Raw genomic sequence first — 12,558 nt, forward strand, 5'->3', positions numbered from 1 at the left:
AGGGCTAGGAATTCAGCTACCTTTATGAAAAGGGACTGGAATTAGAAACTGAAACACTGGACATCTGACTGTTTTCCCACCACATTCTGGCTTTACCCTTTTCTGTTTATAGACTAATCTTCTATGCTAGATGGCCATCCCATAATTTCCAGGCTCATATCTCCCTTGGTCAAGACAACAGATCAGATTGAACCAGGACCTAACTTTCTGTATTTTACATTCTAATTTTCTCAGGTCCATTAGGGATCTATCTCTTCTTGGTCTAGTATCCCTAGCCTTGGAGTGGGAACAGGATGATGGAACCTGTGCATGGCTATTAGGGACTCATTCCTGGGTGAAGGGGACAATAATGGGTCAGTCTTAACTGAGAAACCTCCTTCAAACCTTTATGCTTCCCGAACCCAGTTTGGGAAGAGGGCTGACTCTTAGGTTTCTGTTTGCATTTTTTTTTTTTATGAAGGCTTTTATGTTCTTCCTGAGAGATCCTGATTCCTTATGTAAAACCCACCTCACTTAAGCTAACTTTAGTGAGTTAGCAACGGAAGAGCCTTCCCTAAGATTTCAATAGTCAGAGGAGGATGAAAGAGGGCGTTCCAAGTTCAGATAGCAGCATGACTGGAAACATGGGAATGAGAGAGTTCATGGGTGATTGGGAAGAGTTCTCCAAATAGGTATTGCAGTACAGGGTGTCTGAAGGGCTGTTGTGGAAAATGAGGCTGGAATAGTGACTGTTCATGTTGACCTTAGAAATTGTCTTCTGGATGGATAAAGAAACTGTAATATGTCTATACACAATGGAATATTACTCAGCTTTACAGAAGAATGAAATGATGGCATTTGCAGGTAAATGGATGGAGTTAGAGAATATGGTGCTAAGCAAAGTAAGCCAATCTCCCAACACCAAAGGCCAAATGTTTTCTCTGATTCGTGGATACTGATCCATGGATACTGATCCATAATGTGGTGTGGTGGGGCAAGGGAAGAATGGAGGAAGTTTGAATTGGGCAGAGGGGGTTGAGGGAAGGGAGAAGGTATGGGGATAGGGAAGATGGTGGAATGAGATGGACATTATTACCTTATGTACATGTTTAATTGCACGAATGGTGTGACTCAACGACATGTACAGTCAAAGAAATGAGAAGTTGCACTCTGTTTATACAATGAGTTGAACTGCATTCTTCCGTCATGTATAACTAATTAGAACAAGTAAAAAGAAACATCAGTAGCAGCAACAAATTGCCTTCTTGGTTGTTTGGAGGAGAAAAGGGAGCCTAGTAGGTTTTTGAATATCAGAATGATGGTATCTGACCAGTGTATTGCATTTCTGTCTTCTTAGAGAGTGGTATAAATTTGTTTGTACCATAAGTTTGGCAGTGGTTGGTCTATTAACTTCAGTGTTATATGATAGATATGAAATTCCACTTCTAAATCAAATGGAATTGCATCTAAAATAATCACAGAGGCCTCATTTGCTGACCATCTGCCAAGAATTACTGGATTTCTACAGTAGATGCTATTGGTGCCCCACATGGATCCCCTTTACCTGCAGGTACACCCATTCTCCAGCTACCATAAGTGCTGCAGCTTACATCTGTCACCTTCTTGGGAGTCACCTCTCTGGGAGATACATGAAAGATTCTACCACTTGGCTCTGTTACCTCATAGCTTCTGGTCTGGACAGACTGCTTAATTCCAGTGTCTTAATTTTCACAATGTAAATAAGATAATAATAGTACTCAGGTTGATGTGAGGATTAGATGAGGTAATAGACATGAAGCTTTCAGCTCAGTGACCACCAAAGAGCTTATTAACTTCTATTGTCATCGCTTCTGGTTCTCGGCTCATTGGGGCTACTGTATGACATTGTACAAGTTGTGCACTGTGTCAGGATCCGTGTCTAAGGGGGTAGATTTGGTTTTATTTTATTGTGTAATATTATACATATTTACTGAGCACACTGTGATATTTTGATACATACATACAATGTGTAATGATCAAATCAGCATCGTTAACATTTCCACCACCTTAAATATTTATCATTTCTTGGTGTTGGGAGCATTTAAAATTCTTTCCTCTGGCTATTTTGAAATATGCATTAAAATGTTATTCACTATAGTCACCCTACTGTGCTGTGGAACACAACAACTTATTCCTCCTATCTGTACTTCGGTACCTATTATGTATCCTCTTTCTATTCCACCATCCCCCATGCTTCCCAGACTATGGTGACCTCTGTTCTACTCTTTATGAGATCAACTTTTCTTGACTCTACATATGAGTGAGAACATGCAGTATTTGTGTTATAACAAAATTTTGACAGATGCAAGTAAACTTGGGGAAGGATTGCCCTTTCCTAATTCTTATAAAGTTGCTCTCTGTCTGTGTTAGTAGAAGACGGTCCTGAAGCTGAATTCAGATTTCTTCTTTTGTTCCTTCTACCAATCTAAAATGGTGGCTCGTAGCCTGGTCTTGACTTTATGAAACAAGCTGGCATAGCCCTTCTCTTTTCACCTGTTCTGGAGCTCAGTGATAACCAATAGCTGAATTTCCATTAACCCTGTGCTCAGCAATAGCTGCCTGTCCTTAGACTCCCTTTGTCAAATGACCAAACAGCTGAGTCATATTAGGTGGTGTGCTTTGCCAAGGCTTAAGGAGGTGGTACTTGAGCTACAGAGTAGGGTGTGGTAGTACCTATGAAGAAGAAGGAAGGAGAAGGACGTGAACATCAGCAGCTCGCAAGGGTGAATCTGGGCTGGGACACTATTGTTGATTCACACTGGACTTGACGTAGAGAAATAAAAATCAAAGACATCATCACAGTTGGTACAAGAGGGCCAAGAGTACCCATTGCCTTTCCTGCAGAGATTTCTTCACAGAAGATTTCTTTGCTACAGACAGCTTCTCTTCCAACTCCCACTTTTACCCCAAAGTGCCAAACAGGGAGCTGAGTTCTCACTCTTCTGGCCAGGCAATGGCAGCAACCCTGTCTTTTAATTCACAGAAGTGACAGTGCAGAGCCACATGGATAAACAAATGCTTATTTTCAACCAACATTTGTCAATCCCCAGGAATAGCTTCCCTCTTTGTCATGAGATTCAGTCTATGTGACCAGGCCCTGGCACGAGAGATGGAAATGCCCCAGTGGATGGAAACTGGGATGGGGAGAGGCTGTCAGGAGGTAATCTGACCACATTTCTGTGACATGAGCTGGTATGAGTCCCTGGAGGAAACCAGGCTGGAGGGCGAGCATTCACAGGTCTGGCTGGCAAGTGCTTTGTAACACATGCACCTTTTCTTAAAAGTAACCTGATCTGAACAGTATCAGAGAGTGACTATAGATGGAACACACAAGGACAGCTTTCCCTTTTGATAAAGCAATAATCCTATTCTTTTATATAAAAGAGCTGTTCTTAAGCTGGGCGTGTGCCTGTAGTCCTAGTTAATTTTGAGGTTGAGATAGGAGGTTCCTTTGAGTCCAAAGGTTTGGGGCCAGCCTGTTCAACATAGCGAGACCCTGTTTCAAACAACAAAGGAATTGTTCTTCTCTGCCCCCTCTGGCTGACCAGCTTTCCCCCATCACTCCCCTGCAAGCCTTGCAAACAACCAATAGAATAGAATCCCTGAAAAACCACAGATCACAGACTTTTGATCTTGACTTGCAAACTGGTACCTGGTTAGGGTCTCCTCTCAGATAATATATGAGAAAATCTGGTCTAACTTCAGAACTGTTGCTTCTGAAGGGGTAGAATTATAGCAAGTTAAACATTTCCAAGTACCCAATCAGATGATTGAAAGAATTCTAGCCATGCCAGACATTTGCTCCTATAATGTTTGGTGACCATCCCGCATTTCATGAATCCCACTATTTGGGAGAACACAGGTGGGTTTTCCATTGGGATAGGATAGAAAACCTCATGTGGGGCAGCAGGAGATGGGGTTGTCTTCTTTCTCATTGCTCCTGAGTTCTTCAGCCTTTGGGGATGGAGCATGCAGATTGTCTGTCAGTGACAGCAGGGTTGGATGAAAGGCCTCTGGAAAGTGCCAGAATGCCAGAACTTTCCTGGAAACTGGAAACTGCCTGGTTCTGGGATTGTTTGGATACATTGTCCTTTCATGTGGATTGTATACTCAGCAACCCAGATTTGTGAATCCTCTTGAAAGAACAAATCTTGTGTTTTAGAGACACGCATGAGACATATGACTCCAAGTGGCTGTCACACTGTGTGGAAGTAGAATCACAATTGAAAGGTGGCTGACAAGAACCCAGAGAGCCCCCTCTTCATGTAAGAGGCTGCAACTGTTTTACAGATGCGTCTGGACTTAGAAAGCTTTTTTCCTCCTTTCATATGTGAGTTTTCTTATGTCCAGAGTTAAGGCAAATAGCCTTGCCTCATGAATAGAAGTCAAAGTTCTGCTGCAGACAGGGGAAAAGGGTCACACCTATTTGGAATCAGTTCACCAGCATAGAAGTGTATCCTACTTTGAGCCCCAAATCTGTAAAGTCTTATGAGCTCCAAAGTTCAGTTAAAACAGAGCTCAGGCACAGGAAGAGGCTATCAGACATGTAGATTGTGAGAACCAGAACTTTAGTGGAGAAAGAAGGAAAAAAAAAAAAAACCAAGGAGAAGCCAAGGCCAATTATCAGAGCTGCTAATTTTTACCAACCTAATCATTAATGAATACCGTGTTTCTGAAAAGAATGTTAAGAGAATAATTGTATTTCAAGGGCTTCAAAACTGCTAAACTCTGAAGTTGTACAATTTGTGCAAATTAATATGATAAAAAGAGACAATTAAGGTTTATAATTAACAGATAAATACAAATGATCTGGTGAAGACAATCTAAGTTTCCGCTCTGTCTTATGAAGCAGTGTAATTGATTTTTATAAATGCTAATTTACAGTACATGCTCTGTTAACCATTAACACAGAGAAAAGAACGTGGAGTAAATGGAAGTCAAGGAGGAATGCGAGCCAAAGAACTAACAAGCTGGGTCTAGCCAAGGAGAAGAAATAGGAAAGTATGCCAAATATTAGAATGTGGCTTTCAAAAGGGAAAAATAGTAAAGAATAATCTTTCTCCTGTTTCTCCTTGATCATCTACCCCTGTGGGGTGGAAAATAATCCCTCAAAATCTGTACAAGTGCAATTAAGTTTTTCTCCATCGATTTTATACCATTTATAACTGGCTAGTTGTATTTTCCTGAAATTTACAGCATGTGGGTGGAATGGTCTGACTCAAAATATAGATCACATTGTATAAATAAAATGTATTTCATCAGGGAGAAGTTTCCCTGGCAAGGACAGTTGAACTGTTCAAAGAGAATCCTGTGTCACTTCTGGTCAGGAGAAGCCTGCCATATGTAATCAGATGGCGTGGACAGAGAATATTGATGGAGATCACATGTGATCCCCACGCCCAGTGTGGCAATGGCTGACACTCCAGATGGTAGGCAATTTGGGATGGAGCTGCCTTTCACAGGGGCAGCTCCCACAGAGCAGTTCCAGCGTCAGCACCTGTAGGGATTTATCTATTTAAGTTGGTTAATGAATCTCCTGAGCCATTCTAGGAAGCCAGAGAGTTCACAGCAAAAATATTCTTTTCCTGATGTGAAAGGAATAAAGATTAAAAGAGTAAAGGGAAGGAAGAGGGATTAGGAAGAGAGGGAGAAGTTTGCTCTGTCTATTCAAGACAGGGACTGAGTCTCATTTATTTGTATTCTTGATTTCCAACAATGTTCTTTACATGATAGACACATGAAAAAGATTTGTTTTGATAATGAAAATAGAGGACGGAAACAGTGGCTCCTTTTTATTCACAGAAATGTAGTTTCACTTACCTGTGCTCAATTGCAGTCCAAAAATATTAAATGGAAAATTCCAGGATAAGCAAGTCCTAAGTTTTAAATATATCGCAATTGTTCTGTTTTATTATTGGTTATTGTTGTTAAGTTTTTTCTGTGCCTAATTTATAAATTAAAATTTATTATAGTTATGCATGTAGGGGAAAGAATGTAGTATATGCAGGCATCAGGTGCCACTGGGGTGGGGGATGTCTTGGAACATATCCCCTGCAGATAAGTGTGTAGGGGGGCATTACTGTAATTCATGTTATTTATAAAAGGAAGTCTAAAGATATGACTTTTAATTTTGAGAGCCTAGAGGTTTTTACTTGAGTCTGATGAACACTCTGCTTTTGAGTTTTCAAGTTGCAATCAGTAAAGGTAAAACAGGAATCTGGATGGAGAGAGCATCAAAGGATATCTTAAGAAGAGCATCATTGTTCTAGGGTTTTAGACCTGGTGAAGTCAGGAATTGACTTTTCAGTTACTGATCCTTCTATCCATGCTTCATTAACCTGTTCCCGATGAGTTAGGAGTCCCTCCAAGCATTTCTAAGTATAACTTGCTGGTGAATGTGATGTCTTTCCTGAAATTCGTAATCCACAAGACCAGTTGTACTTGCAATAGCACATTTTTTTTGGTTCCTTTTTTTGTTCCCTTTTTGATAAATCATATTTGAATTCTGAATTTAAAATTCTTTAAAAGGCAAGGGCTGGGGCTGTAGTTCTGGGGCAGAGCGCTTACCTAGCAAGTGTGAGGCACTGGGTTCGATCCTCAGCACCACATAAAAATTAACAAATAAAATAAAGGCATGCTGTCCATCTACAACTACAGAAAAAAAAGGCAAAACCTGGATTTTAGGAGTTAAAACAAAAGTCACTTTTAACACTTCAGTTGCTTTTTATTAAGTAGGAAATAAACAAATTCCATAGACCAAGGCTGTCCTTAGAAATACAATGTGAGTTATACATGTAATTGTTAATTTTCTAGTAGCAACATTAAAAAATAAAAATTAACAGGTGAAATTAATTTTAATACTTTTAATCTAACCCAATATATCCAAAATATAATTTCAATATGTAATCATCATAACATTATACAGGGATTTTTATGTACATATTTTATATTATCTTTAAAGTCTAATGAATATTTTACAGCACAGCTCACATGGTGCTGGTCATATTTCAACAATTCATATCACATGTGATTGATAGTTGCTGTATTATGCAATATAGGGGGCAGGGTAAGAGGAGAGAGAGATCAATTCCTAAATGCATCTTCCAGAGGTGTATTGATTCTTACTCCAATCATAAAATATAGAGTCGTGATGGAGAAGAACTTGTAGCTATAGTCATAATACTTATTTATAGTATAAATAAAGTTTAATTGGTACAAAGATGATAAAGCTGAATAATTATATCTCACCAAGGATGAATTTGTTGGATCTATTATAACTATGTTAAAAAGAGACTTGCTTAACAGATCTTAAGGAAATCATATGTTTATCATTAACTAAATACTATACTCAGAATAGATAGCCCTATTGAAACAGTGAAGATCACAAATAGACTTTTCTGTTTTTATAAAATCTTTTGGGCCAATTGACACAGCTACATATGATACAACAAAGGCCAAAAGTATGGCTTTGGTCCATCTCTGGGCAGTGCTCTTTCAAAAGATCTGGAATCCTTATTTAAACCATGGCAATTATCTTATAGCACCCATCAGGAAGGAGAGGAGGAAGTTCCCCTTTTAGCTTTTTTTTCTCTAGAATTTTGTCCTATGTAATCTATTATTATTTAGTATGCATATATAATTTCTTTTAACTTCCACCCCACGTGAATGTATGTAAGAATCAATAATGTTGCTGCTGGGTGCCACATTCCCAGCCTCCTTTTTTAAGTTTTTTGAGACAGGTTCTCACTAATTGGCTTAGGGCCTTTCTAAGTTGTTGAGGCTGACTTTGAACTTGGGATTTTCCTGCCTCAGGCTCCCAAGTCACTTGGATTATGGGTGTGTGCCACTGTGTGCCACAGTTCTACTTATTATGATGAAAGCTAAAACCAAAGAAAATGGAGGTAGCATTCTAGTTCCTTACATGAAAGTAGCCTCGAAGTTTAGAGAAGGTGTTTTTAAGAGTACCTTTCTCTGATAGGGAGTCAAAGAAGCATCCCCGATTAAAACAACATATGACAACAAAAAGAGGGAATATTGTCAGCACAGCAATATCAGCACGGCTCATCAAACCTGGTGATAAAATAAATGCTTTGGTAAAATAAGCGGAGTGTGGATGTTACACTCTGCCTTACTGAGCCTTCACCCCTGGTAAAGTATTTGATATAGCTGAGATTCTCAATGGCTACTCTTAGAGACAGTATCATTTTTCTAGAAATCCAATAGAATTGATTTTTTTTTCCACAAAGATGTATTATAACTTCTGTAGTGGGCATGAGAGAAACACAGAGGCTGCACAGATAAGCCAGCAAGGTTCCCGTCTGCAAGGGACTGGTAGTGTACCCAGAACCTGGTAGTATACTATTCCAGAAAGCAATAGAAGTACAGAATAGGGTAGACAATTATGCCTGAGGAGTGAGGCAGATTCTTCAGAAAGTAGTGAGGAACTAGGTATTGATGAATGAGTAGAATTTTTCTGGTAAAGGAGCAAAAAGAGTTATTTTCGGCAGAGTATTATATTTAAAAAGTGAGGGCATGATGTACTTAGCCTATTTAAGAAGTGGGGACTGATGGGGACCAGACTGTAGGATGCTAGAGGGCATAGACAGGTGAGGCTGGAGGGCAGACTGGGAGTCTTATAAAGGGCCATGAAGATGTTGTTTGGACTCCCTGGGCAATGAAGAAATGTAAAAGATGTGACACACAGGAGTGTGGTAGCAGTGTGGTGGTGTGAGGTCTGAGGAGAGAAAGTACACCAGAGACAGAGCCCAGTAGTGGCTGGCAGACGGGGGACATGAGGAGGGAAAGGAGCCAACAGATTACAGAGCAGGATCTTCAAGGGTTGATGACCAACTGACAAGGTCCAGGGGTCAAAGAGGAAGGATGAGCTGTAATGACATACTTTAGAATAATCCACAAATCAAATTACACTGTTTCCCCAGAGTATGAAAATTGTGAAAAAGGGATAAAATCTGTTTTGCTTACAGAGAATGAAGTACTCTGACCCTGAAAATTCATATTGAAAAAAAAAAAGGTCTCCTTAGTTTTAAAATATTTTTAGGATTATTTAGTTTGATACTATATTGGAAAAAAACCTTTATACATAATTTACTTTGAAACAGATAATATTATTTAAATGCCCACCTGAATTCTAGCTCGGGGCTCTCGCAAGCATCAGTTATTTCCTAAATGTGGCCACTCAAAGGGGAATGCAGAGAGGTGATGTGTTGGAATGGCTACACCTTGAGGCTAGGCATGTCTGAGCCTCTTTGGTCTGGGCCAGTCCTGTGTCAACTATGGATGGATGACATCTGTTTCTTCAAAACATTCTATGTTCTCTGAAGTGATCTTACCACATGGTGGGCGATGTCAGTTAATTTGGGATAGGAAAGTTCAGAAAGTGGAAATGCAAAACTCTGGATTGAAGCCTAAAAAGTCTTTATGCAAGAGATTTAATTTAGATCCCAGAGATCTCTGGGATCAAGACTAATGCTATTATCTAAAACCTCATCAATTTTACCAGTGGATTAAATCACTTCTTATGTGAGCAAAGCTTCACTCGCCTTATGAATGGACAGTTCTCTTTCAGATCCACTGGAAGCCTATAAGTTTGAAACTACTTTATATTTAAAGCTCTTGGGTTATTTTAGGCACCATGGACTGTTTTTCACTTAATTGCTGCCCCTTGGGGGATCTGTACAGAGGTATCACTCTCTACTAGCCACAGAGAGAATGACCCGATTGTGCCTTGAATTTCCTCTAAATACAATCTATTGATTTTCTTTCTCCCACAGTAAGCAGGGTGATCTTCGTTATTCCAAAGCAATTAGGTAGAGTATTTGGTTGGACTCTTCTTCAACCTTGAAGGATTCTATTTACTCTCCTCCATTATAGCCTTAAAGCTTTAGTCCCTATATAGCCGAGAGTTGCTTTTCTGCGCCAATAAGCAAAAGCATTACAATATTAATAACCCTCGGCCATGGGTTTAGCTTCCTCACCTTCTTCCCATGCTTGGATGACTTCCTCTGCATTTGAAGTAATCAATAGTGGCCTGAAATTCATTCGGGCTCTCGCACACTCCACGAAGTTTCCAAAATAAGCTAGTGGCAAGTATTTAATTAGCTCATTTTGTTTCTGTCAAGACAGAGGTGCAGACTTGAGTCCAAGCACTGGGATACAGTATAGCTGTTCCTGAAACTTCTTTACCTGGCAGTAATAGGAATGGGATTCAGAAGACCAACAAAGACTACTACCCTCTCTGTGGCTTTGTACATATCTCTTGCTAATCTGGCCCCTTGTTTTCCTTCGAGTAAAAAGAGTAGGATGTCACTAATCTTTTGAGAGAGGTTTCTTTAGCAGTGAAGACCAGGATTAGCACCAGTCACCATACTTGGTGCCAAGGTAAAAGATGCACAAGACACAGCCAAATGGGGAAAGAAATATAATGTGCATGGTGACAAGTGTTTGCCTGTGCTGCGGGAAGGACTCTGCTAGAGCTGGGGGTGGGAGGAGGGCCAGGGTGAGTATCTGTAGGGCTGTGACTGAGGTGAGCCCTAGGGCAGGGCTGTTCCTGGGACGACAGGAGGCTGAGGACAAAGGCACTGCCCAGTTTCTTGCTTTTCCTGTAGTCTTTGTAGTAGGGAAAGATTTATTTTCTCCCCATGTCCAGTGAACAATATTTATTTCCATATGCTGCAAAACATCTGAATAAAGGAAGTATCTCTTCGGATGTTTATGTTAGGAACCGTCGGCTCTTTGCTGATAGCTATCTGTGATTTTTGAAGTCACTGTATTTCCATCCAGATGAGCCAGTAGGGAATCTCACGCATACACAGGAAAAAGCTGTAGCGAGTTCCAGTGGATAGGAAGCTGAGATTAGCTGGCCTGAGGAGGCCTTCTGCTATGGACTGGCAGGAAAGCCCGGAAGGGTATTCACAGGCTAAAAGTGAGAAGAGTCCCTGATCCCTTCCTTTGGTTGGTGGAGAAAGCTCCAGCTCTGTGATTCTGGGTTAACAGTTCTACCACACTGGTAGGTCTCCTGCATGGGAATCCCACCTAAATTCTCACTAGAGAGAAATACCACAGGTTACAAAGCTCGGTTCCCCACGGCTTGTACCACTTCCTTGCCTTGTTAGGGGTTTATTTAGGCTACATGTTGATTCAGAAAAAAGAGTAAAGGCAGTTTACATAAATGCAAACATAATAAAATAAAACCTAAGATAATACTGCTTAGGGGTGTATAAATGCTGACTCTTTAAAAGATTCATGTGTTTTGACTTAGCAATGATATCCCTAGAAATTTACCCCCAAAATAAGAATTAAAATATCCTGAAAAGTTTACCTTTTTTTTGTTCATATTCTTTTAACATTTTTTCTGCTTTTAAAAAATTGTGAACTTAATTTACAGAAGAGTGTAAAAGTGTATATGTACTATTAATAAGAACAATATTGAAGTAAACATTTGTGTTAAGAAAACTGATAATGTCTTAGAAATGCCTTTAAGCCCCTCTACAATTGCACCCTTCCTATACACTCTCTCTTAAATATGCAATAATATTAATATTATTATTGTGTAATAATCATTCCATTGCTTTTTAAAATAATTTTACCACTTCTAAGTATATTCCTAAATAATATATAATTTCGCTGCCTAGTTAAAAATTCTGTGATTGGCTTCTTAGTCTCAATGTTATGCTATTGAGACTTAAAAAATATTGGTATGGATAACTCAATTTCATTTATTTTCTCTGTTCTGTTGCATTCTGATATTTGAATATTCCACAATGTATTTATCTAGTCTAGTATTGATAGATTTTTAGGTCATTTTCAGTTTTTGCTATTATGAGCAGTGTGGCTAGTTAATATTATTGTACCTATATAATAATACAGTATGTTCAAGAGATAATCTATGGTATATACTTAAGATTGATTTGTGGTGTTTGACTTTACCACCTTTCCAACCTAGGTAATGTCAAAATATTTTCCAAAGTGACTGTTCCAGTTTAGCTCTCACCTGGAGTAGGTGAGGAGTCCTTTGTTCTACATCAGCACATTACTTAAAATTTATTCTTAAATATTTTACATTTTTTTGTCAATCTTGGGGCTATAAAATTATAACTGATTATGGTTTGGTTTGGATTTCCTTGATTCCTAATATAGCTAAACAACCTTTGGGTAGTTCAGGTTTTCTCTTTGGAGAAAGTGCCTATTAAAGGCTCTTTTCTGAGGTATTTGCTTTTTTTGTTTTTTAATTGAGTCATGCAAGTTATTGATATATCCTGATTTTGATCCCTTTGTCACTTATATGAGTTTCCAGTATTTTCTCCAATTTTGATATTGTCTTTATTATGGGATCTTCTTATAAACAGAATTTCTTAATTTTAATGCAATCAATTTTATACATTTTTTACTTTATGGTTTGTGCATTTGGTTTTATTTACAAACTACTTCCCTGTTCATGGATAATTAAGATATTTGCCTTAATTTTCTCCTGAAACTTTTATATATCTGCCATTTGCTTTTGAGTCTTTCATCTTGGAGTTG

This window comes from Ictidomys tridecemlineatus, chromosome 5 (assembly GCF_052094955.1).
Source record: "Ictidomys tridecemlineatus isolate mIctTri1 chromosome 5, mIctTri1.hap1, whole genome shotgun sequence".
In the NCBI taxonomy this organism is placed as follows: Eukaryota; Metazoa; Chordata; class Mammalia; order Rodentia; family Sciuridae; genus Ictidomys; species Ictidomys tridecemlineatus.